The sequence below is a fragment of the Anser anser genome (assembly GCF_964211835.1).
Source record: "Anser anser genome assembly, chromosome: 20".
NCBI lineage: Eukaryota > Metazoa > Chordata > Aves > Anseriformes > Anatidae > Anser > Anser anser.
This window is the reverse complement of record NC_139741.1, coordinates 11,038,079-11,063,813: the sequence shown is the minus strand read 5'-3', so window position 1 is coordinate 11,063,813 and position 25,735 is coordinate 11,038,079. Positions and strand designations below refer to the sequence as shown.

Below are 25,735 nucleotides of genomic sequence, written 5' to 3'. Positions count from 1 at the left end.
TTGGGGCTGGGCTTTGCTCCTGGTGCTCTCCATTCCATTAGAGCCCCTGGGGCTGTGGGGCAGAAATGCCCCTGTCCCGTGGGAGCTGTCAGCTGCCAGCCAGGCTGCCGTGAACCTGCAGCTTCTCCAAGGCCTGCAGATGCCGACTTGGGAAAGGAGAAAACGTGTGGAGATCAATATTGTCACCTCCTCTGCTCCGGCACCATGTGTCACTCGGAGAGCATCGCCGCCTTCCCTCTGACACCTTTTGGATGTTTTTAAAATGTCAGGGGCAAAGTTGGATGCTCAAAATCCCTGTAATAAACCCAGCTGGTTTGTCTCATGGAGGTGCCCCATAAGGCAGGTTGGCACAGGGACAAGCCACAGTGGGCTGAGCATGGCCAAGGTGGTCCCCTGCTGCTGGAGGGGGGCCCAGGCTGTGGTCAGGGACCTTTGTCCCTAAACTCTGGCACTGGGACCGAGCCTGTAGGGGCTGTCGTCGCGTCTCAAACCTAGATGTGTCCCTCTGACATGTCGGGATGGCCGAGCTAACAGCATGCTCACAGCTTAGAGGGCACAAAAAGGCCTTCAAAACATTTTTGGCTCATTTCTAGTCCTGTTTGTTTTCAGGTGAAGGCAAGGGGTTCAAGGCTGCAGGGGTTTTGGGGCTCACCTTGCAAAGGTGCTCTGTGCTTGGAGCAAAGCCCTCCCTGAGATGGGGACCACCATGTTCCCAGGCTTCCCTGGCCCTGGAGCTCCCTGCAAAGTGGGCTGGAGAGCAGATGGGGACACCATGTCTTTCCCTCCCCACTCTTTGAGTCTGCCCAAAGCAGGACCAGATGGGTCCCACCAGCCTCGGTGAGAGGTTAATGTGAGTTTAAAGGCAAGGATGTGGGTTTTCAACAGTACGAAAGCAGCAAATTAACAAAACGAGGGATAACCCCTGCTGCTGGGTTTCCAGGCCATAATTCTGCACTGATCCTGGGTATGTGTAAAGACAGCAAGGTCCATCTGCCTGCTGTTTTTGAAGGGAGAAGGTGAAACCAGCTTGAAACCAGATGAAATGGGAGCTGGGTCCCACCACCCTCCCTGGCTCTGACACCCTGCTGCAGGACAGGGCTTCCTCAGGTGAGCTGGGCTGGCAGGCACCCTGCTGCAGCTTAAGAACAGCTTCTCTCTACGTTTTTCTTTCTTTATCTTTTCCTGAAGATTTCAGGAAGACTCACACCAGGAATACCCGCAGGGGCGGTGAGGGAAGCATGGCTGGAAGCATTGCGTTCGGGGCTCCCACAACACCACGCATGGGAGACTTGTGCTTAACCAAAACTTCAGCATTGCAAACTCCCGTAATTGGTTGGTAACATCAAATCTACAGGAGCAGACGTGCTTATAGGTGGTTGCAGTGTGTTTGCTGCTTCCCCAGCAGCTCCTTGAGGGCCCTTCAGGCGCGGAGCTGGCAGCACCACACGTCCATCTCCATCTGCCTTCATGCGCTGCGTACAAGTTGGACGCTTCGAGCAGCAAAACCCACTTGGATCCTGCAGTTATTTTCACATAGGGTCCACTTTCTGCAACTTGTGCTCTCCCAAGTGTGCGTTACCAGGCATACCCCACGCCCATGAAAGCCACTCTACTAAGCGGAAGCTGCAGCGTGGCAGGCGATGGGCTCTGGAGGAGGAAAACCAGCTGTGGGTGATTTCTCTACAGGTGGACCTGGTTTGCTGGGGGGGGGGGGGGGAGGGGGGCTTGGCAAGGTTATAGAAGCCACTGGGGCTGCCTAGAAGGAAGGAGGCTGCTTTCAACTTCCAAGGCAGTCTAGTGAGCATGGGAGATGTGATACTGAAGGATACTTGTAGATGGTGCCTGCGGTGAGTTGTGCAGCCTGGTGGGACCAGGGATGGGGGTATGCTGCCTGTGGTGCTGTGCTGGTGGGTTTAACAGTGAATGCAGCTGAGGGAGCCTTTGACTGCGTTCTGGGGGATGTGTGAGCCCAGGGCTGCCAGCAGCTCTTTCCTTGTTCTGGTGCTCTACAGCATTAGCAAAATTCTTGTTATAATAGAAAAACAGGAAATAAAATAAAGGGGAGAGTTGGGGGGGATGGGGACACCACTGTGTTCCCTTCTTAATCTGCTCTGGCCTCTCAGAGGCCCAAAAAATCCTCCCCAGAGACTTCTGCATCCTGGCTGGGCAAAGCCTCCGCTTTAGGAGGTGCTGGTGGATGCAGGCAGAGCTCCCCCTTCCTAGCAGCAACACCCAGCCTCTAGGCTCTTTGCTGCTGGTTCATCACCACACTGGGGTGATCGAGCTGGCATGGGTTGAAAGGGGGACTTCGGTTGCGTGAGGCTCACAGGTGGATAAAACCAGTCTTTAGTTCAGGTTCTGGTGGGGCATCCCACAGCCTGTTGGGAGCCCCTGCATGGAGCAGGGTCCTGGGTGTGCTGCTCAGAGCACCGTGGGCTGAAGGGAAGAGAGTGTTACAGCTCCAGCATCCCCTCTTACCAAATCCTTCCTCTTCCTGCGTTAGAGCCTGGCATGCTGCGTGCTGGGGGGCATCTGCACTCTGAGGTGGGCTGGCTGGAGCTGCCAGACACATGCTCTGCCTCCCCAGAAAAGTCAAAATCTAGAGGGATATTACTGTATTCAAGCTCTCATTCAGCCCTCCCACCCCTGGCACTGCTTCATCTCATCTCACTGGTCCTCCCCCTGCCTGATCCAGGTGCTCGTGCTCCTCTCACCTGTATGAGCGCGATGCCAATGGTGGGCTCTGGGGGTTTTGTCCTGGGTGTGAGCAATCACCCCTACCCTGAGGACTGGCAAGGTAGGGGTGCTGCCTGCCCCCAGTGATGCTTTGGCCAGCCCGGGGCAGCAGGGGCTCTGGGGGCTCTTTGCCCTGTCCCCTTGACACAGGCAGTGGCTGGGCACGGGACTGAGAGCTGCTTTGGCAAGCACAGGAAGGGCCCCTGCACTAAACTGACAGCTCTTGCAAAACCTGGCCCAAATTCTGTGTCTGGCAACACATCAGTGCTGGCAATACTTTCAGTGGGGGGGGGGGGGGGGGAAGAGGCAAAATTGCCAATATTTATATTAAAAGCTTGAGTTTTAGACAATAAAATTTGTAGGTAAGTGTTTCTTTTCTAACTTCTGTCTGGCCAGCCTGTCTCAGGTATTTATTTCCTGGCTATTACTGTAATAACCAAGTGCATCAAAACGATGATTGTTCATAATTGTAATCCTGTGAAGCTTCACTAAAAAACAAATGAGCTCTGTACAGCCAGCTGTGTCTTTATGAAGTGGTCTTGGATGGGTTTATTTAAAGCCATTTTTCACATTACTTTTATAGCCGACCTCTTCAGAGTGAGGACGCGTCAGTAGATTTTATATCAGCGCTGGCAGCTGCTACCAGGCACCCAGTTTGACCCTGCGGGGCACTGGGCTGCCTTTGGAGGAGGCTTCGTGTGCCCCCCTGATGGGAACAGAGCAGAGAGCGATGGGGCAGGGGTCCCCCAATTGCAGCTGAAATTGCAGATTAATTTGAGCATTGGTTTTGTTGTGAAGGGGGTGTGGGAAGTGTTCGTTTGCCAGATCCCTGATGGACTGAGTCCTGTGCCGTACCTAAGTTCACCAGCGCAGTGGGTATTCATTCTTTGGTTATGTTTCTCCTCCCTGTTTTCTCTTTCCTCCTCCAAGATTAAATGGTGAACACAGGGAACATCCAGGCCCTTTTGAAGGATCCTTGCAAAGCTCTGATCTCTTCAAAGCCCCTGTTTGATGTCTGTTTTAAAAGACGCTGTGAAGGTTTCCTGATGCAGCCTGTTGCAGGTGGATGTCCGTGCAGTGCTGCAGGGGTCTCTGCTGCAGGAAGGGGAGCTGGGGATGCTGGGTTAGGCGTGAGCCAAGCCATCACCTTGTGTCACAACTGTTAACCCAAGAAAAACAATAGGAGCCTGAACCTGCCACCAAGTCTTAGTTCATCCCCAGCAGATGAACTCCATAAATCATTTTGGTCTTGGAAATCCTCTCTGGGAGGTCTGGATGTTCATGGGGTGGACTGGGCTCCCAGGAGTGCCGGGAGCCTTGGAGGGCCACAAGGAAAAGGTGTCAGGTAGTGGTCACCACTCGTATCTTGCCCTTGTATCCCACTCCCAAACTGCCTGAGGCTGGCAGTGACCTCTGGGTCCTTCTGGTCCAACCCTACTCCAGCAGGCCACCCAGAGCAGGGTGCCCAGAACCGCCCCCCAGTGGCGTTTGAAGATCCCCAAGGAGGAGACTCCAGCACCTCTCTGGGCAGCCTGTGCCAGTGCTCGGTCACTGCACAGCACACAAATGCTGTCTGGTGCTCGCAGGGAGCCTCCTGTGCCCCTGTTCGTACCCACTGCCTCTGGTCCTGGCACTGGGCACTGCTGAAAGGAGCCTGGCTCTGTCCTTTTTGCATCTTCCTGTCAGGTATTTATGGACATTGATGAGGTCCCCCTGAGCCTCTCCTTGTAGGAGAGGTGCTCCTGTCCCTTCAGCATCTTCATGGCCTAAATGCCTCCTTGCTTCCTGGTTTGCAGCAGGAGGAGAAGGAAAGAGGCTCTGCAGGGGATGCCTGCACAAGGGCTGTTGGTGCCATGGCAGAGGATGTGGCTGCAGGACTGGGGCTCAGCATTTTTGGGAAAATCTGGGGTTTCCTTACAGATCCATGGAGCATTTACAAAGCTCCTGGTGCTCACTGTCCCTGTTGCAGGTTCAGCACTGCTGTGATGCTGCAGTGCAGACTCGTGACCAGAGAGCACCGGCGTGCTCCTTTCCTGGGTGTGATGTGCAGTGCACCACCGAGCAGCACGTCCCTTATTGAAAGCCCCACAGTGACACATGCAAACATTGCCATTCACGGTCTGAATCCCACAAAGAACAGCTACCAGCAGTGTAAATGATTTTCTTGCTCTTAACAATTTTGTAGCCTCAGATCCTAAATCTTGGCCTATGGATGAAGGATTGGTTTTGCAGGAGCACCTACAGCGATGAACTGCTTGACATGTGTACCAAATTTCAAACTGACTTAAGTTGTTCCCTTTGTACATAAGTGCTGAAATCACATTAAATGTCCTCATTCTGCTGCCATCGTCAGAGGGTTTTAAGATACACTTGGATAAAGCCCTGAGCAACCTGGTCTGACCCCATGGCTGGCCATGTTTGAGGGAAAGATTGGGCTGGAAACTTCCACAGGTCCCTGCCAACCCCAAGTATCTGATGACCTTTTCATCCAAGGGCAGGGTTTTGCTGTGTGCCATCCAAAACAACCACCTCTGGTACTGAGCCCTCCACTTCCCCCACAGCCAGGATTTAGCAGTGGTTTGGCTCCTTGTGTTGGGACACAATGGGAGGCATCACAAGTCCTTCCTGCATCCTTCTGCAGCAAGGGCAAAGCAGGCTCTGCTTCTTGCACCATAGAGCCACCAGAAAAAAAATCATTTTTTTTTCCATCATCTTGGTTGGCTTTGGGTGAACTGGGGGGGAGGTCTTTTTCTTTTTTTTTGAATCGTTATCAAAAATCAATCTTTTTCCAATTATTTCTATATTTAATTAGCAAATATCCAATTATATAGGGATAAAGAAATTGTCTCCCTCAGCAAACCTACTTTTCTTTTTCCCTAAGGAGAGGAGAGGTCTTCCCTCAGGATTATGTGATTAAATAGAGGTTTAGAGGAGAAATCTTGCTTTGTTACTCACTTAATCTCAAATCCTCTCAGAAGTGAACCACACTTTACAGATGATGAGCAAGGGATCTGCGGGCTGATCACCTGCCTGGCTTGGGCTTGGCTGCCTGGATGCAGATGTGAGCCTCAGCCCGGATTGGCCTTTGGCAAAGGGTCTCTGAGCAGTCCTGGCTTCCTTCCCTACAGCTGCCCACCCCTGCCTTTCTCCTGAGATCCGCTTTGAAGCAGCAGGATGGGTCCTCCCTCCTTCGGTGGCGTTTTGAGCCTCATGTGGAGCCCAAAGACATCACCTCCAAGATGTGCCCAAGCATTTCAGATGCATGAGGGCTGTGGGAAATACAATTAGATAAGGTCAATTCAACCCCAGAGGCATCTTGACCCCATCTGTCATCACAGAGGCAGGGAAGGCCCCTCTGGGCAGTGAGTTTAAGATCTTCAATGAAGGAAGATTGCCCATGGCAAAGTGTGGTGTCCATGCTCCCTGCAGCTAAGTACTCAGAAAACCACTTTGCCTTTGGAAGGAAGGGTGAGGTGTATCTCCGTGTTTTTCTCCATCACTCCTGGTCCTTTCCTTAGCCTCTTACTGCATCTGAAATATCATCACATTGGGATGGAGAAAAACATTGATTTCTGGTCACTGTGGATGTGGTCTTGGTTTATGAAATTCAAAGTAAGGGGTGGATCCCCACTGTGTTTGGTGTGAGCATCATATTTTAGAGGGTTGAAAAGCTCCAGAAGCAGTTTTCCCCCAGTGCTCACCCTAAAAGAGCAGAGCTGCTAACAGAGGCAGTCATGGCTCGTTGGAGGAAAGGAGCAGCCTGTGCTGCTGTGGGTCTGGGGCAGATGTAGCGGGCTGGGGCTGGAGGAGGCAGGACCCCCTCACCGCTGGAAGTGCAGGCTCCTGCAGCCTACAGGCACCACTGCTTGTGGTGTGAGCAGCACAGAAATGCTCCTGCCCTGTGATGGACACAGGGAAACAGCTGGAACAATGGCTCTGTACTGCTCTGTAAACCAAAATGGGGTTTGCAGCAGCTGAGGTGAGTAGAAGACACGTCAGTAACCAGGCAGTGCTGCTTTCCTCAAAAACAATCCCTAACATTTTGGGTTGACCTAGCTGAAGTGATGCTGCCACACCAGAACATGCCTTCGGGCAGGGAAAAGGCACAAGAGCTTGGAAAATGTGCATACCTGCCTTATATATGTATCTATCAGCTCTAAAAGGCACAAGACCTACTGATTTTCTCCAACAAGCCCTCTGAGCTACTGGAAGGCAGCAGAGCTGGTGGAGAGAGGAATCCACTGCATTAATTTATTCAGTACAGGTAAAAAGTGTCTGAAAAGCTGTTACACGTCTCCCCAGCAATAGCTTGGCGTGCTCTGCCTCTAAAATGTTACATGCACTCATGGCTGGATGACAAAAGCACTGAGAAGCACTATTCCTGTGTGCTCACCTGGCGAGAGCACCGGGGAGAGCAGCACCTGGGGTGGGCAAGGGGCTGTGCCTGGTGCAAGGAGGGGGCAGCAGCTCTGCCTCCTCCTCTCACCAGCGAGAGGCCAAATCCCCCACTGTGAGCTCTCCCAGCAGCTGGTGGTACTTTCTCCAAAGCTTTTACCCTTTTAACTGCTGCCAGAAATGGGAGATGGGACTTTAACAGGCTTCTGTAGCTGATAAGAAATCTGAGGAGTTTCACGAATGTACTGGAAAGCCCTTCCCGAGATTTTAGTTCTGGGCTTGCGTTTGTCTTTCAGTTCACGTTACCCAAGACTGTCATCTATGTTCAGAAGAAAGCTCCTTTGGGGAATTTGAGGGAGTGTTTCGGTGTGTTGAGCTGTCAGCTGTAATGCAACAAGCGTGGCAGATGCCACCAAAGAAGGACTTGGGTTTTCTGGCAAACCTTCACTGCAGATTTAAGTGGGAGCACAGGGAAAGAGAGGAGAGGGACTGAGCTACCCCAGAGCCAGGTGTTGGCTGATCCCCAGCCAAGAGCTGGCAAACAGCTGAGAATTGCAATAGGAATACTCAAGGTGGAAACATCAGCACCTGCTGTGACACACCTCTGCGGTGGACATGCTGGTACCTAACATCCTTGTGTTGTCCTGTCCCCTTCCATTACCCGCACACTAGTGCTGGCAGACACCACTAAGCAGTGGCTCACCCCTCTGAATGATCCCCTGGGGCCAGGCTGTGGTTGTTAAAGCCACATGGATATTTCATAAGGCTTGGTGAAAGGTGCGTTGAGGCTGCTTTCCTTCCCTCTGCTCTTCCACCGCTGTGATGTTCCCTGCAAGGCTGCGGGCAGCAGCAGAGATGGAAAAGTGTGTGTGTGAGTGCAAATCAAGGCAGGAGGAGAAAAAGGAGTCGAATGAGATGTGCACGTCCCTGAAGTCTGTGCTAAAAGAAGGCAGTAAGCTGGGATGAATGATGCATAAGATAAAAAGCCTGGGGACAGAGGGGAGGGGAAAAGAAAGATGTACAAAAGGGGAAAAAAAAAAAGGGGGAAAGAGAGAAAAGGGAAAGAGCCATAAAGGCAGGGATGTCATTCAACAAGGCATGTTTCATGTTTGTAAGAAAAACAAATCCACAGTACACAGCTAAAAACCTCACGGCAAAATTAAAGTGAGCCTCGGGGAACATCTTGGTGGTGATGGGGAATGGTGTGAGGGTCCTCCCTGCTGTTTGCAGTGGTTTTGCATAAACCAAAGTGAGCAGCAGCTCTGATGAGACCCACATGGGCTCCCCTGCCCCTGGAATGTGCCAAGCCCACCCTCATTTAAATGGTATTGGTCTGTGACAGTGGGAAGAGAAAGGCAAAGCAGAGGTAACCATGTGCCCTGAAGCTCTCAAGAACAGCTAAATCGAAAATGCTTAATCATATCGGTAGTTAATGATATGTGTGTGTAATGCAGAAATCAGTGCAGAAGAAGGGGCTTGGGGAAGGGCTCTCCAAGTCACTTCTCCTTGAAGGCCATACACAAACAGGATGCAGGCGGATGAATGTAAGGGGAAGCAGATTGCAAGGCAGAGCAGATGCCTGCAAGAGAGCGGTGTGCCCCCAAAAGTGAGACAAAAGAAGGGAGCAGGGGTTGGGGTGGCTGCACACAGGCCCCCTGCAATAGCACACAGCAGGACATGGGGCTGGTTTTGCTCTGGAGCAATGGGCTGGGGGGATCTGGTTTAATGAAAAGCCAAGCTGGAGGGAGGAGAGATGGTCCTGGAGCCAGGGGAGAAGATGGCCAAGGGGAGGAGAGGGAGAAGCAGTGGCTGCCCTTCCACGGGCACAGAGATGCTTGGTTTAGAGGGATGTCTGGAGACGAGGCTGTAAATCTGGTGTGCATTGCAAGCAGAAGCAAGCACAGCACGTTCATCACACCCCTCACTGTGGTGCAGTAGCTATTCTGCCATGGCTGGTACTTCCCCCACTGTCCATGCTGATATCTGCTGTCTCCAAAGGGTTAATGCAGCTCCTGCAGTGTTCTCAGCAAGGACCCTGTGGGTGGAGGCTGGGGGGTTCTTGTGGCTCCTGCTGCAGGTGGGATTCCAGGGCCAGCTCACACCATCCAGTTTGCTTGGGCAGCTGTGCCCTGCAGCTGAGGGAATGGCCCCAAAGAAGCCTTGCTATGAAATTTTAAAACCCTTATACCAATTTTATGCAGCTGACCTTAGCACTCGCTGGTCATCATCGATTTATTCTGCTGACGTTAAACCTGTAATGTTAAAACCAGGCTTTGGGAGAAAGGTCTTTGCTTCCAGTGATGATGTGTGAGCTGGGTGGAGAGAGAAACACCGCACTGATAGTGTCTTTCTTCCTCCTTCCTGACCACCCATTTAAGCTTCTCCAGACTCCTCTGACATTGAATTCCCCTTGGTAGTAGCTGCATAATTCCTTGTATGGGGTGGATGGTGCCCAGCATTTGCCATCAGAGCATCTCCCTGACCTGGGAAACTTGCTTTGCAGCACAGCATCTGTGGGTCCTGCTCCCTCCAGGACCTTCACACCTGGGTCTGCATTTTGGAGGTGAGAAGGAGGGGATGTGCTCAGGAACATGAGCACCCTTCCCAAGCCTGATCCCCACCAGCCTCATGCCAGTGGGTGGAGAGGAAGACCCCACTTCACTGCCCTGTGCAGGTTTTCAGGCAGCCAAGGGCAGTTTTCTCTTTCCTTGCCCTTGTGTTCCCGTGCCAGGGGCTGGGTTGAGGCTAGGTTGTGTTGGCCTAGCGCTCATGTCCTGGTTTGCACGTCCCAGGCTGTGCCCATCCCCTCCTGCCTGCTCTCTGCATGGGTCTGCTCCACCGCCTGCCTTCTCTTGGCTGTAACTATTAATGATGTGAGTTAAGTGGTGTTAAGAGACTGCATTAATTATTAAGTAGTTCCTCAGCAGGCTTTTTCTCTAGGAAAGGACTGTGGCATACAGCATCTGTACCTTTATTTTGTGGAAGCTGTCTGTGTGCACTGAATTTTCCAGGAGCTCTTGTAGTCTTTGTGAAATGGGTGAGCTTTCACTGGGCATATGTTTGGGGTACCAGAACATGTTCTGCAGAAATTAATAAAAAAAATTAAGCTCACCCCCAAGACCCAGGTCCAAAATGCAGACAGGCTGCAATGGTGGCTTGTCCGGAGCCTCCCCTTCAGTATGACCTGTAATCTTTGATTAAAAGTACGTAGTCCCTTCTGACAATGCCCACAATCCCTTTGACGTGGGCTTTGCAGTGTCTCAAAGCTCAACTTTGCAGAGAGTTTCAGAAGCTGTGTGTTATCTGGTGAAGTAGCACTTCAGTTAATGTCACAGGAAAATTTCAACAAAAAACAGCCACAGAAAGGGGATGGTGAGGAAAAAAGGGAGTGAGTTGTTTATCATTTGTAATTCTGAAAGAAAGAATCAAGCTTAATCCCTGCATTTCATTCTTCACGCTGCAATTTGGTAAATACCAGCAGTTTTGGAAAGTTCACATTTTTCCGTATCTTTATTTGGAGAGGGGAAAAAAAAAGGCTGGTGTCCCTTTGTCCTCTGCTTCAGTTCTTTGTGAAAAACACATTAAACCTAGAAAGGTCAGATTTTCAAAAGTGTATAGTGCACACTCTGCATGTTGATCATCTGGCCGTGAGCTTCCCAACGGAGGTTGGGGGCACTGCTTGCAATGCTGAGGCTTATTTTGGTGGGAGCAGAGATCTCCAGGAACCCTGCCCACCAGTGCCTGCTGCCATCTTTGCCATATGGCCCAAGAGGAAAAATGCCTATGGCCCTGCGTGTAGAGGCTGCCTGCAGCTACTAAGAAATATTTTATTTTTCAGGAAGAACCCTGCCCTTCTGGTAAACTCATGCAGCTGAATCCATAATTCTCCAAAATCTGTCTTTTGATGTGCACACAGCAGTAGCAACTGAGTCTATGTCTGCAGATGTGTCCAGAGGTCTGAAGGTCCAGATACTAACTTTGTGGAGTCCTCTGCCTCGCCATCAGCCCAGCCAGTGTAGAGGAGCTGAGCAGATAGCCTCATGTTGACCTGTCCCTCAGCATCACTTCAATAAGCTTAGAAGACCTTTGCTGATAACCTCACGCTGGCGTGTTCTCTGAAATCCAACCAAAAAAAAAAAAAAAACAGAGAGGAAAAACTCTGGTATAGTCTGAGATTTCTAAAAAAGATGGTTTACTGGTAGCGAAGGGTGGAAATTTATTCTGGGTAAAGAAGTGCAGACACCTTACCCTGAGCAGCTGGGACTCCACAGCACCATGTGGGGATGTATCAGGATAGGAGGAAATGGCCTTAAGTTGTGGCAGGGGAGGTTTAGGTTGGATATCAGGAAAAACATGCACTGAAAAGGTTGTGAAGCATTGGAACAGGCTGCCCAGAAAGTTGTTGAGTCACCATCCCCGGAGGTCTTCAAAAAAAAGAGTAGATGTAGATCTCAGTGACAAGGTTTAATGGTGGACTTGGCAGTGCTACATTAAAGGTTGGACTAGATGATCTTAGAGGCCTTTTCCAACTTATATGCTTCTATTTCCAAACTCAATGGTTTGGGGACGGCTTGATATTAACTTCATCTCCTACCAGACACAGTTCTCTTACACACATACAAAAGAACAATTAAGCAGAAGCAAGGAAAGAGGTACTTTGAAAGTACTTAGTGTCATGTTTGAACTCAGCTTGGAAGAAATCCTTTTTTGATGTGAACTCCTTCTCCAGCCCCACAGCATCCCACCAGCCCTTGCAGGTGGACAAGAGCCAGATACTGTTGTGAGAAATGCAGCTTCAATCAGGGCTGAGCCCTTCCAGCCCCATCTAGAGGGGTGTAAAGGAGCTGGGAAGAACAAACCCCAACAATAAATAGCCTCCCACCAACTCGCAGGTGTTCGTTGCAGGGTCGTTTGTAATCCTCTGCCAATGCCACTGGTGGTGGTGAGGTAGGGAGGGTGACAGCTAAGTCATTAGCACCCTTGGGAAGTGCCATCCAACATCTCCGTGCCTCAGATTTCCTGTGGCAGCTGTAAACCCGCTGGCATAACCCTGACACACAGACCACAGCGATTGCTGCTGCCTGGAAACAGGAGGAGGAAAACAAATCCCACAGGAGAAGAAATTGCACCGTGTGATCCTTAAAATACCATGAGGTGCTCTTCTCCCTGTGTTTTGAAGTGCCTCGCTATTACTAGTGAAGACATGATTGCAAATGGCAGCGATCCTTAGGAGAGACCTTCGCTGTGAAGTCTGTGCCTTTCTCCACCTGGCCCTTGGCCAAGCTTCGTTTGCTTTCCTTTTTAGCACCTTGTGCTGTAGACCCATTGTACCTGTAATGGCTGCAAACTCTTTTTGACCTAGGCATGTCGTGACCGAGACCTTTGGTCTCACATCTCTGCTGTGAGTGTTTCTCCTTGCCCTTGTGTTGAGCATGCCCGGACCCCGGGCTGTGTGCTTCAGGTGGAAGGAAAAGCTGGAGCGCAAGGTAAGGCACTAGGGTGACCTTTCCTCCATGATTGTGGACATCCCTGCTGCCCGGGTTGGCATTGCAAAGCCTGGAGCTGGCTTGTGGTATCTTCTGAGGCCATGGGGACTGGTTTTAATGACCCAGGAGGAGCTGCTTCTTCAGGCTGCTCAAGGGGAGAGCTTCCCTCAGCCCCAGCCACGCTGGTTAATAAGCATAATCTGGATGTGAGGTGGGAAGGATCACTGTGGTCCCCAAGCAAGAGACCAGCAAGCCTGGAGAGCAACAAAGTGCAGGATATGGAGTTAAGACATGTAGATGTTTTTGTAGTACCTTTTGAGACAAGGAATCCCCAGGCATCTCCCCTCATGACAACTGGGGCCCCGGTGGGTGCCCTGAATTTGGGAGAGGTTGGAGAGACAGGTTCACTTCACTGCTGGCACTGCCCCCAAGATGAGCCCAGGGGATGTCTGCTGTGAAAGTGTGTAACTGGGCACAGATCCATGGAAATCCTCCCTGGTGCCCCTCCAGGTTCCAGGAATTTCCAGCTCAGGAGCCAACTGCACCAGAAAACTTTCCATGTGTGCACAGTGCAATCCAATGCATTTCTTCTCTGCAAACTTGCCCAGCCTCCCTTTAAACAAAGTCAAATTTTAGCAGCATTTTGTTGGAAGACTGGGATTGGTGGCACTGATGAGCAGCATCACCAAATTTCACTGCATCTTCCACTGACTTGTTCCACTTTTATTCCCATTAAAGCATGGGACTCTTTTGCACCGAACGCTCTCCCACATCAAATGTCTGCACCAGGACCCATGTGCATGTGAACAACTTAATCCCTACATCTGCTTTCTCACTGCCAGTGAGAATGGGGGTGGGGAAGGCAGTTTTTGAAGTGAAAGGCCTTTCCGAAGGGACTGAAAGGGGGAAAGAGGCTCAGCTTTGGGTCTGTGTGACACTGGTCATGCTGTTAGCATCCTACGAAAGCACAGAAAAATTCCCAGTGACCGTATCTGATGGTGAGTAGGAAGCAAAATAACACATCTGCTGTTCGTGGGATTGAGGCCTGAACCTGAGAAACTGTGAGCATCCCCAGGGTGAGAAGTATTCAATACCTATTCAATATCGCACTGATGCGATCCCTGCACCAGGGATGAAGCTGCAGTCCCCTGCTCATGCTTTCCCTGGCACCTTCCCAGCTTTCTGCTGTGGGCTTTGAAGCTCACAAAAACTCATCGGTGTTATAGAGGGTTTCCTAAATGGGTACAAACCATTTTTTTTTCTCCCTATGGAAGCCTTCCAGTTTTGCAACACTGAAAGTCTTTGTTGGATTACAGTATTTTTTTGTGCATTATGTGTTTTCAGTTATTACTTCAATTATTTTACTTCCTCTGCAATTTACTTTCATATTTTATTCTATAATGGTCTTGCTGTGCCTAAGGATCTTTTCAGCTCTAATAATAATTGTAGCAGTAATAGTATAAATCATCTTGGTGCTACCTGCATAGCAGGTAAAGATGCAGTTTGTATCTTTAATAACAGAGCTACATGGATCAAATGGGGTGTTTTGACATCTTTTCCTTTTACTTCTCAAAGGAGAATTGCCAGGTATATCTGCCATTCCCAAATACACGCCAACCCAGGTAATTCAGCATGTCCCCAGTGGTTATTGGGTATTATCAGCCTGTTTACACATTGCAGAGGGTCCTTGCTGATGTTTTTATAGTAATACATTAAATCCTAAAGCTTTGGTGTAAGGGATGACTGTCCAAAGATCCCAAATGGTAACATTCATTCACTTAAGGCACTGTTATTGATGTTGTGTCAGCATTATTGAGCTTTTGATTATCATAGCCATAATGGAAGTATTTATTTGCATTAAGGAAAAGCCCAGAGGCTGTGAGGCTGTATCATTGTCTGAACTGTCTCTGGCCATGGCAATTTACAATTTTAATAATAACAGAAGAATAGTAAAGAACTGGAGAATATCGGTCATTAACTGTCCTGCTTTCACAAGTGGCAAATGGAGACATGAGGAGTTTAAGGCTTGTCCAGCCTTACACCAGCAACTGTGGCTGAGTCAGGAATACCAGTCCCAGAGTAACAGTGCAGGGCTGCAGCCACATCATGCCTGCACGTAAGGAGAATTATGTACTTGAGGTGTTACATTCTCACCTGAAGGCAAGATAATATTGTTTAGCAAAGGAGAGCAAAGGGGGGGTTGTCTCTGTAATGACAGGCTGGGAACTGTTCATATGAAGGTCATCGTTTTTCCCAGGTGTGTACAGAGCCCAGCCCCTTGAGACCCACCAGAAGAACACAGCACAAGTGTGAAGATGAACCCTCACGTGTCAAGATGCCTTGGTTGGTGTCTGCTTGAGGAAATGCCAGGAGAAGGGGAACTTCAAATTTTCCCCTGGTATATCTGGCTCCCAAAGACAGAGAGGAGAAGACAATGTGGCCTCATGGCCACAAGGAAAGTTGTTTTGAGATGAATGGTTCTGAATAAGGACGGAATAAAGCATCCTTCAATTTCTTCCTTGACAGTAGGAATAATAAAAAAAGAAGGCACTGGAGGGTTTCATTTGTACCTCCTGGTGGGGAATTAGGCAGCGTTATCAGACACAGCCACTCCTACCAGACTGGTTTACTGAGGGAGAAATTACAGATGGGTCCCTGAAGCAGGGAGCTGTGTTTGGATCACACCCCAGGTGCCCATTTTGTGAATCATGGTAACACAGTGGCTGTCTCCAGCCATCCCTCCCTTTAGTGCTCACTAAACCTCGACTCCATTTGCTGTTATTACTGCACCAGTTGGCTCTGCTCTTGTGCCGCCCCATAGCACACCTCCATGTCTGTGATAAATGTGGTACCCACGCATCCTTTGGGCAGGACCCAGCTCCTCCCTGCCATCACTTTATTCTCCTTTTTGATGTTATATGAGCTCACATCTGCAGCCTCCTACCTTTAAGCCCTTTTTGGATGTCTGCTGCTTGTTCCTGGACTCTGTTTACAAACTCTAAGTGCAGCTCTGGGCTTTCATTAGTGGCTCCAAGCCACTTGGAGTAGCTGTCAAAACGACACTTCAGAGCCAAGTGCTCAGTAACATTCACTTGTAGAAACAGAATTTTGGGCAAAGTTTTCAGGCTGTCCTAAATCCCATTTCTGAAATGGCTGCAGAGCTTAGGACAGAGGTGGGCTTGATCCACAACAGTCTGGCCAGTCTGTTAAAGATGCTGAGCGCAGTGGGGGGGCTCCTTTGCAGGGGATATCTTGTAGCCCCTGAGCTCAGGACTGTATTTTAGTTGTCTAAACATTATGTAAACCAGGTTCCCTGAAGCTCAGGCTTCATCAACAGTCCATGGAAATTGAAGTTCTGTATAAAATGAGATCTACGCTTCCTAAACTACTTCTGAAAATGTCACTTAGTGTCTCTATCGTGTCTTTATTTGTGTTTACCTGAGCCCTCCATGGCAAGTTTTCTTTATTAACTCTCCTGGCTTCTTCAAATTCTGTTTCCTTTTCATTTTAGGTGCTAATTATTTTCCTCATACCGTGAAGTGCTTCAGTGGGCGGAGCAGCCCGGTCACTCACTTTTCTTTTATCCTTCCATCCCATCAAATAGCTGCGCTCATTCAGGCTCATTACACTTTATATCCTGAACTCTAATTGGCAGTGCATTGCCAAGCCTGAGCTTCCCTGGAGCCTCCTGCAGCTGGCTCCAGAAATCAGAGGTGATTTCTCAAGCTGGACAAGAAATGCTGTGGTTCATAAGCAACTATTTCTTGTTTGTCTTGAGCCCCCTCCCCCCCCCAGTTCCCTAAGGCTTTCCCAGCAGAGGTGTTTCAGCCAGATGGGGGTGTTGAGGCATTTTGGCGATGCTGGGCAGAGCCTGAGGAGCAATGGGGCACAGCTCCCACCAGACTCCATGGTGATGCTGTGGGCTGAACGACAGCCCCAGCTGATAAGCCCTTGCCTTCTCCATTACCACTCCATCATTTTGATCTGGATTTTGACACTGCATCTCTCCCCAGTCCTAATATAATGGGAAAGGAAATTATACATATTTGAAAAATCAAATCACTGACAAAAGTCAAAAGCAATTTGACTGAAGCCGGAGTTGTTATCCTGTCTCTTATCATTGAACAAGCAAGCAGGACTGTTAATTTTGACTTGATTTTGTCCCTTTAAATAATAGAAACATATGATGTCAGGTCTAATGCTCTATCAGCGCCTGTAATGCCATCAGTCATATGAGAAATATTATGACATAAATATTTTTTAAATGCTGAATAGCTTCTACCCTTTTGGAAAAGATCCCATCTTAAATGGAATGAGCTCCCACCAAAGCAAAAAAATGCAGCGAGCACTGGAGTGGCTCCGAGCGGAGCAGGAGCTGTGGTGCTCGCTTGGTGCTGTGCGGCAGAGGGACCTGTGCCCTGCCCTGGGGGCACAGGAGGGCTCATGCAGTTCTGCCAGGGCTTGGAAGTTTGGCATGAATGAAACACCTGTGCTCACAGCTGCAGCTGTCTCCTGAGCAGCTTTTGGGGACACCTGGTAAAGGGCTTTTTCACCATCACCCCTGCCTTCGGGATTTGCTCCCATGCTCTGTGCTCTAGAGTTTGTTTGTTTGTTTTTTAACTGCTGAGCTCCTAGGTGATATGGGATAAGGGTTGCTCCTGCAACCCTTTCCCCTGGAAACTGGGGAAACTTGAGCCCTCCAACATGGCTAGCGTTGTGTGAAAGCCGGGTGCAGGCGGGGCAGAGCTGCCCTTCTGGCAAAGAAGTTTTTGTGGTCTGAAGCAACAAGGGCTTGCACCACAAATATACTATGCTGCGTTATGATATGGTGATATCAGTAACAGGTTAATGCAGAGTGCAACTATAAAAATAATAACTCGGTCACGACTAGGAGTGAGTACATATGGGAAACTGGAGCAGGACTACTGCCCAGAAATTTCCACTGTCAATTCAGTCTGGGAAATGCATTTCATGTAGACTGAGTGGCTGATGTGCAGTCAGCATTTCTGCAGGGCAGGACTGTGCTGATGGAAGGGTGGTCGCAGGTAGCCCAGCAGAGGTGTGTGCTGCCTATTTTCCTTTGAATTCAAGTGTTTCTGTTACCTGAATAGCCCCCATAGTACTGGGTTTACATTTTTAGACACCATGGTCCTGCACTGTGCAAAGCCAGGCTGCTTCTGAAACCACCAGGAGCTCTAAGGAGTAGTGGTGCTGGCAGCACGCTCCTTCTGCACCTGTTTTATATTATCTGTGGGCAAAATCCTGAGGCCTTTACTCACTCCCAGAACAACCAAGGAGGAAAAATGCTTCTGGGGGAGGAGGTGTTTGTGAGGATGTCTTGCAGACGTCTCCTCGGATAATCCACTGGGGATGGGGAGCGTAGCTGGACCCCTGCTCTCTACATGTGGAAAAGACCAGGGGATTATTCTTAAGCAGACTCTTAGCTTTGGGATTTCCTGCATAGAAAGATGTGCTCACGCACAGTGGATGCTCATGCATGTGCCTGCAAATCCAAGCAGACAAAGCCCCGGGTCCTGGGCCACAGCCCCACTGATGCTCAGCAAGCCCGACCCATTTTGCCCCATCCAGTGCAGCAGGAGCAGGCTGGGGAGCAGCCCACGTGCCCAGGGCCAACCCCTCGCCTCCTGCCTTATCACCACCATACAGTCCCCTCTGTCCTCATCACCTCTGTGCTCAAGGACCTGAGGCTTTTGTCCCTTTGACCCCTTCAGGTCCTTCTGGCCAAGTCACAGTCTGTGCACGGGCCTGGTCGGCTCCTCTGCCCAGCGGCCTGGCCCAGGTCTCTTTCCTGAGGCCCTCTGCCCAGCTGACCCACCTGCTTGCCTGGCCAGGGCTGTCCCTGTGTGGTCAGCCTCTTCTGACCGCTTCCTCTACCCAAAGCATGAGTCAGTGCATGCCTGCGGGCTTTTCTCTTGCAGAGCAAACCCTCTTACACCGCCATCCCTGAGGATTTCCCAGGTGACTGCACCATGGCCTAAGAAAGTCAGTGTCAGAGCAGGGGTGGCACTGGGCATTGTGTCACCTGCACTTTCCCTCCGGATCCTTTAATTTTTTCCCATCCTATCACCCCATCAGCTCACATTTGAGACCAACCAGGGCCTTTTGGTCCCTTCCCCATCCCAAAAAGGATGTCTGGGAGGCCATAGGCGAGCGTGTCCTGGCTCTCCTTGTGCATCTCCTTTGTCCTTGGCATGGGTGGGCAAGGGTTGGCCAGTGGAGGTTTTCTAGGATCCTTGTGAGGAAGTGACCACATGAGGAAGACCACATGAACAGTTAATCTTTGCTCTCCATGACCCAGCTGAATTGATATAATCCCAAACATGCTAATGGAAATCAATGCATGAAGATAGTTGTTGTTGTGGTGACCTACTCCTTCAATTATTTGATTCATTCCTATCTAGTACAAATACAGGATTAACCCCAAATGAGGGCTTAGGAGGGAGAATCTCTTTCTCTTTAATTTTAATCTAAATCACATTAAAAAAGAAAATTACTCTGGTGGTTGTGGGGTGATGATTTAGGAAATAGCCAAGGCCCTATCAGTGGACAGGCTCAGGGCAGCCCTGATAGTTGCCCATGGATGCTTTGAGTAAAGTTTCTCTTCTCTCCCCTCCAAGACCCCTAAAAAAATCTCTTGCTCACAATTTTCCACTTTTAACTTATTTTAGATTTTGGCTTTGTTCTTCTGAGCAGGCACTCAGGAGACCTCCTTTCCTGTTTCCCTTCCTGGAAAGGCAACATTTGACCTGAGACAGAGGAACGTGTCACTTCTGCCTGCACAGAGGTACAAAATGCGGGAGCATTGTCCCATCTCTGCCTCTGCCAGAGGAGGAGGGACCAGTCCTTCCCCGTCCCTTGTCTTTCCCCTGACACAGCCCATCCAGCCTCCTCTGGGCTTTTCTTGGCTTGCAGGTTAGGTGCTTTGCCTGCCAGATTGAGGCTTTCTCTGCACACAGCAGAGGAAAAACTTGGGGTGAAACACAGGTTGGTGAAACCTCTTCCCAGCCTGGCTCATACATCCCACACCCACTGCTCCAGCTGTCCCTGTGGCCAGCATCCTCCTGCCTGCACATCAGCAAGGAGAGCTGTCTGCACTTGTTTCTACCCTGGGATCCCAAAATGAGGCCAGATTTTGCATCGGTTGAGGTTGCTGAGCTAAAAGGATGACGCAGAGCCATTGCCATGGAGACAGAAAGCCAAGGTAAGAGCCATGCTGCTCCTGGCAGCATCCTGGGATCAGGGACTTCGCTCCGTGTCCTGCAGCATCCTCTGAAGGAAAGCAGGGAACAGTGCCCCATGCAGATGTAAACATATAGCTTAGCATTGCTGTCGGGACCGTTTGCTGGTATCTTGATTTTAAGCAAGTGCCTCAGATCCATACAGGATGTAAATATTCTCAAGCACAGGTTGAAAGCTTCCCTCCTCCCTCCCCTGCACACTATCACGTGCCAGCTGCACATATAAGCACAGTTTGCATCGCGTGCGGCTGGATGCAAGTTACACAATTTGGTAGCATTAAATTGTGCTTAGCATTTTAGGTAATAATAGCTACACTTCAAAGAGTTGCTTAATGACTCTTTTGCTGAGCCCTCTGAATTGCTCAAACGAGAGTGGTGCAGGAGCTCATAAAAACCCAATTAGCAGCTGTGAGCATGCCGGAGCTCTTGAAATGCCAAGCAGGGTTTTGCAGGGCAGGGAGCATGGTCACAGCGCCTGCAGCACCCAGTCTGCCAAAATCCATCCCAAATCATAACCAAGAAGAAGCATGGGGGCTGGAAAGTCCTTGAAAGACTCCCCAGTTGTCAGAAAATGTTTTTCTTTTCCTGGGAAGAGGGGACCCAAACTATTTCATCCTCTCAGGGAAATTTTTCATATAGCTAGGGTGGGACGCTGGGATGGGACACTGGTGAAAGACCCCATTTCTGAGCAGTTGCTGCACCTCCAGGGAATGGGACCTGACACCACCTCCTCTCCCAGTGAGTTGCAACCCCTTTTTCTTGGCTCTCAGTGGGCTGCCATGAAAATGCACAAACAGCTATTTCCTATTGCTTTTCTTATTGGATGTGCGATTTGGTTTGAATGGGTATGGCAGCTGGGGACCCAAGGCTGGGTTTGATCATAGAATCATAGAATCTTTAAAGTTGGAACAGACCTCCAAGATCATCTGGTCTAACCATCACCCTACTGCCAATGTCACCCACTAAACCATGTCCCTAAGCAGCAGGTCCAACCTTTCCTTGAACACCCCCAGGGACAGTGACTCCACCACCTCCCTGGACAACCTGTTCCAATGCCTGACTGCTCTTTCTGAGAAGAAATGTCTCCTCATTTCCAACCTAAACGTCCCCAGGCCCAACTTGAGGCCATTCCTTCTAGTCCTATTGCTAGTTATCTGCGAGAAGAGGCCAACCCCCAGCTCCCCACACCTTTCTTTCAGGCAGTTGTAGAGAGCAATAAGGTCTCCCCTCAGCCTCCTCTTCCCCAGACTAAACAACCCGAGTTCCCTCAGCCGCTCCTCATAGAACTTGTTTTCCAGATGTCCATAGTGCAGAAGGCTGATTTTGTCCATGCCAGGGCTGGGGCTATCTGGCAGCCCCAGGACGACCAAGCAGGACTGGTGGCTCCATGATGGAGTCCCAAGAGCTGGGCGCAAACCTCCCCAGAGATGGGTTTGCCCACGCTGGATGGTGAAACACCTCATGGTAAAGTGACACAAATGGAGAGGTGGCTGTTGGCATCTTGCTATAACAAAGCCAGCATCTTGGCTTGCTCCATTGTGTTGGATCAGGTTGCTCTGTGCCCTTGTGAATGACCAAAAGACAATAAAGTGGCCACAACAGTAAGGAACGTGCACTGGGAATAAGAACAAAAGTGTGGGCTCTTTGTAGACACTCTCTTTGGCTTTCTACTGCTTTAGGCAATGCCTGGCTTGGAGCAATAAAGGGATGGTGACCACACTGTAGCCACAGCACAGGCTGGCAGATGGGAATTGCAGTGATGGATGAGCCCTGCAACTCCAAACAGTCCTGCAGGTGTTTCACTGAAAGACCCTGCAAAGGAGTAGAACAGATTGCATGGGCCAGGCTTTTATTTGAATGTTTTTCTGATTCAAGGCAACTTAAAATTTTCTAACTGTCTCTAAGTCAGTTAAAGGGGAAAAAAAAAAAGAAAAAGAAAAAAAAGAAACCACAACAGACAAATTGTTCTGTGAACAGAAGAATTAACAAGGATATACTTTCCCGTGGATTTGTCCTCTTAAACTCTTTTGAGTTAAATTTGACCCTTCATCTTATGGACATGATTTTGGTCTTTCTCTTTCATCCATCCAGTTGTCATGAAACCTGCTGGAAGAGCAGGTATTTGAGATCGTTGCTCCAGTATGAAATTAAGTTTGAGTTGGCCAATATATGCAAAAAAAAATTTAGTGAAGAACTGGTGGATTGATGGACTGTTAAATGAATGTGTGGGCTGCCTCCGTGACCTTAGCTTTTCCTTAGACTAAATCTATTAAATGACAAGCAGTCCTTAAAACTGTCAGCAAATGCTTTCCTATTTTTTTTTTAATAAGTTTTGAATATTTAAACCAGCCCATCAATAAGGTTTCTTCTGAGTGCACAGTTAGTTAGAGGCAGATTTATGTCACAAAGCAGGATGATTTAGGTCTCCTTCACGTTTGTCTTTTAAAACCTTTGCCAGTAGGTGTAGGGATTCGCATCATTTGCCTGTGTGCAGCTCTTGCCTGGATTCTGCTAAGCCCGTGCACAAAATATCGACCCACTAGCTGTGGAAACAAAACAGCAAAAAACAAAACCTCTTTCAGTTTCTAATTCTGAACAGCCATTAGTTGGAGCACAGTTACTGTTATTTTATGTGTCTTCATTGTATCTCCTTGTGCTAGGGCTAGTAATGCCTGGTGTCCCACTGTCATGCGAGCCCAAGAGAAGTTTTCTGCAGGACTTGCACCTTTCTGAGGGCTCTCTTCTGCCTGACATCTACTGCATCTACTTTGGCTGAGCATGACTATGCCTAATTCACCTAAATTGCTCCTAGGGATGCAGAAGCCATTGCGACAGACAGACGCGTGCACATCCATGTGGTATGATTGTAGTTTCATTTACAAATCTGGGTGAAAACCATAATTCGAAATTAAATTAAAAACCCTTTATGCTGGGAGATGAATGAGAACTTCCTCCATGGCCTGAGTCACATTTGTGACTTTGCCACTTAACAGAGGGATTTGGAAAGTCACCAAATGGAGATACTGGGGGCAGATATAGAAGAGTAGATTAAGAGTCAGTTCCTCCATGTAGAGATAGTTTGTTTGTTTGTTTCCAAATTCCTTTGAAGTCCTAAGTAATCCCCTGTGATATTTGGAGAAAGCAAACAAGGTTTTCAAAGCCTTTCCTTTGAATTCAGGAGAGTAAAACCCTTCCTCTGTGTTTCCGACATGTTTTATTCTCTTTGCTTTTTTCTCTTTACTGAAGGGCTCTAATTAGTCTGATTAATTGGAAATGCATATGGCTATTTTATTGGCCTAAAACAATATTGCACTTTCAGAGTCCCTTGTCTGCCCAGAACAGATACACTGAATCCTGCTTCCATGTCAGCAGAAAGAGAACTATTGTCTCGGATTATAAATTAATTAAATCAGATTTGGAGTCTCCAGACAGCATTGCTGCCCTGTAGCAATATGTTAAATCAATGAAACTCTCTAGCCCGTGCTGGAAACTTTGAGTGGGAGAAGGAGCAATGGGTCTTCCAGCCTTGAGACCTGTGCAAGCGAGCAGATGGTTTGCCCTCCAGAAAATGTGACATAGAGAGACAGGATGCAAGCCGGTGCATGAAAATCATGCAGTAATGACAAAAGTTGACACTGCTTGGCTTGAGAATGGAAGAGCCTGCCCACCTGTGTGCTTGACCATCCCTGGCTTTCCAGGCAGCCCCACCATTTGTGTCAGAGAAGGAGATGTTTTTTTGGACAAGATCCCGCACAGCTCTGCATCTGGCTTGGGTTTCCTGCAACCCCGCTGCATGGATTGCATGTCATCCCCTTGCCCCCATGCCCAGCACACCCTGCAAAACTGCGATCAGACCCAGGCGTGTGGGGAAGGATGGCTGAGCTTCTCCTGGCTGGAGTAAGGCAGGAGGTGCCCCATACAGGGCAAGCACTCCTTGCTCGATGCAGAGTCTGCTTGCTCTGGGCTAATTACATGGAGCCAGGGTGCGTCTGATCCAGCTTGGAAGCTCTTCTCACCTGAAACGCCTTTGCTGTGGTGTTTTTTACATGTTGCTATAATACCCAGCTCTGTCTTTTCATCTTATCCTCAGAAACCCGCTGTTTTCCCCAGCGTCATGAAAAGCTCTCCTCTAACATCCTTGTAGTTAATAAAATCAAAGAGATGCCACTTCCATTAAGAAAGCAGCAACACACCAGAAGGAAAATGAGCTGCCAACTGCAGCCCTGCTCAGCAGTGTCCTTCTCCCTGCTCTGCCTGTGAAGCCCCAAGCACCCCAGCAGACACCAAGGCCTGCCAAGTCAATGGGAAAACTTGATGGAGCAAGACTTTTACCCAAAGCATCTCCTTTTTTAAAATGGTAGTATGATGGCTGTCTGTCCTGCTAAGGCAGAGACATGTCAGGATGTCACTTCTGAGCTACCAAACCAGAGCAGTGTCCATGTGTTAGCTGGGCTGGGGTTCAGCTCAGGATGTGTGGATGGGCCACCTTCACCCCCTGTTGACATGATGTCCTGATGCCTTGTGGGTGCTGTGACACCATCTGCAGGAGGGTGACAAATAGGGGGCTGAGCACGTCTGTGAGAAATGGCAACTTTGGGTTTGGTCAGCTGGGTCTAACGCTGTTGGTACCTCGGTAATGCAAATATTTGCAAACACTGATTTCTGCCTGGGACAAAATACCTCCCCAGCTGCAAGCTTTCCGGGGGACTTGGTGCCCTGAAAAGACAGAACCAAATGAGGCCAAGTGCAAGATTTATGTTGCTGGAGAAAAGAAGGTTTGGACAAAACCTTCCATGGATCAAACTTCAAACCTAACAGTGTCCGAAGAACGCAGTGATAAAATCACGGTAAATGAGGACTCTCTTCAAAGTCACTGTCACTAAAAGTGGCTCTACAGGCAGTTTCTGGATCCTCCTTCTGCACTGCAGCGGGAGACCTGTGTCATGGCTGTGGCTCAGCCCATTACAAAGAAAATCAAAGAGATGTAAAATTCAGAACCAAATATCAAAAAAAATCAGAATCCAGGGTCACATTGTGCTGAGGTTTATTTGCCCCTCACTACAGCCTGCATCTTGTGAGGAGCTCCTGAAAGCAGTGCTCACTGCACAGCTTGGCAAAGCCAGCCACAAGCACTGTGCCCTGCAGCGGTGACCAAACTGGAAATCAGATAGCAGGCAGCATCCCACTTAAACATGGCACACGTGGTCCATACTTCAGGCTACTTTCCAGTATCTCCAGAAAGAGATCTTTTAATTGAAAGCCTTAATGTTTCTTGTTATATTTAAAATTAGAGCGGAACGGCAATAAAATTGGTCATGGAATAGAGACAAGTTTTAAGAGAGAGAATGAAATGTATTTTTCATTTTTACATTGGAGCCCCCTTCAGAAACCCATGCACATATAATACGTCAGTGCAAAGATTAATAATTAAAGGAACAACAACCGCATGTCTCTGCGATGCACAGGAGAAAGCAACAATTCAGGCTGGAGGCTGCACTCTCTGGGGACGTGCTGTTTTTGCTGGCATTTCACCTCCGCCTGGTGCGCCTTCTTTATATAGAGAGGTGCTTTCCTGCATCCTCTACCAAGTAACATTGCCTAGTAATTTGCAGCTGATATTTCACCTCAGCATTAACCTGGGAAATTGTATCTATGCTTGCCATCAGGTTGATTTTGGAGGTGTTCACACAGATAGTAAGTGATTTGGATAGATGTGTTTTGGGGTGAAACCCTCCTGCCACCAGCAGGAACCCTCGCAGTGTGGTGGTGCTGCTCCAGCTAACCAGACAGCCCGAGGCTGGTGCAACTTGGAGCTGCGGCTACCCAAGACTTGTGGAAAAGTAGGCTCCAAAACTGCTT

At 49.1% G+C, this 25,735-nt stretch overlaps 2 long non-coding RNA genes across 2 annotated transcripts; both read left to right on the top strand.

The window, feature by feature from the left end:
- The first annotated feature begins 1,719 nt into the window (after positions 1-1,719).
- LOC310884283 lies at positions 1,720-15,885 on the top strand. The gene is made up of 2 exons (XR_014574118.1): positions 1,720-1,847; positions 14,875-15,885. It is a non-coding gene; the product is annotated as an uncharacterized lncRNA (long non-coding RNA).
- A 3,452-nt stretch (positions 15,886-19,337) lies between these two features.
- Positions 19,338-23,303, top strand: LOC310884284. The gene is made up of 4 exons (XR_014574119.1): positions 19,338-19,422; positions 19,551-19,839; positions 22,537-22,734; positions 23,196-23,303. It is a non-coding gene; the product is annotated as an uncharacterized lncRNA (long non-coding RNA).
- The last annotated feature ends 2,432 nt before the right edge of the window (positions 23,304-25,735 follow it).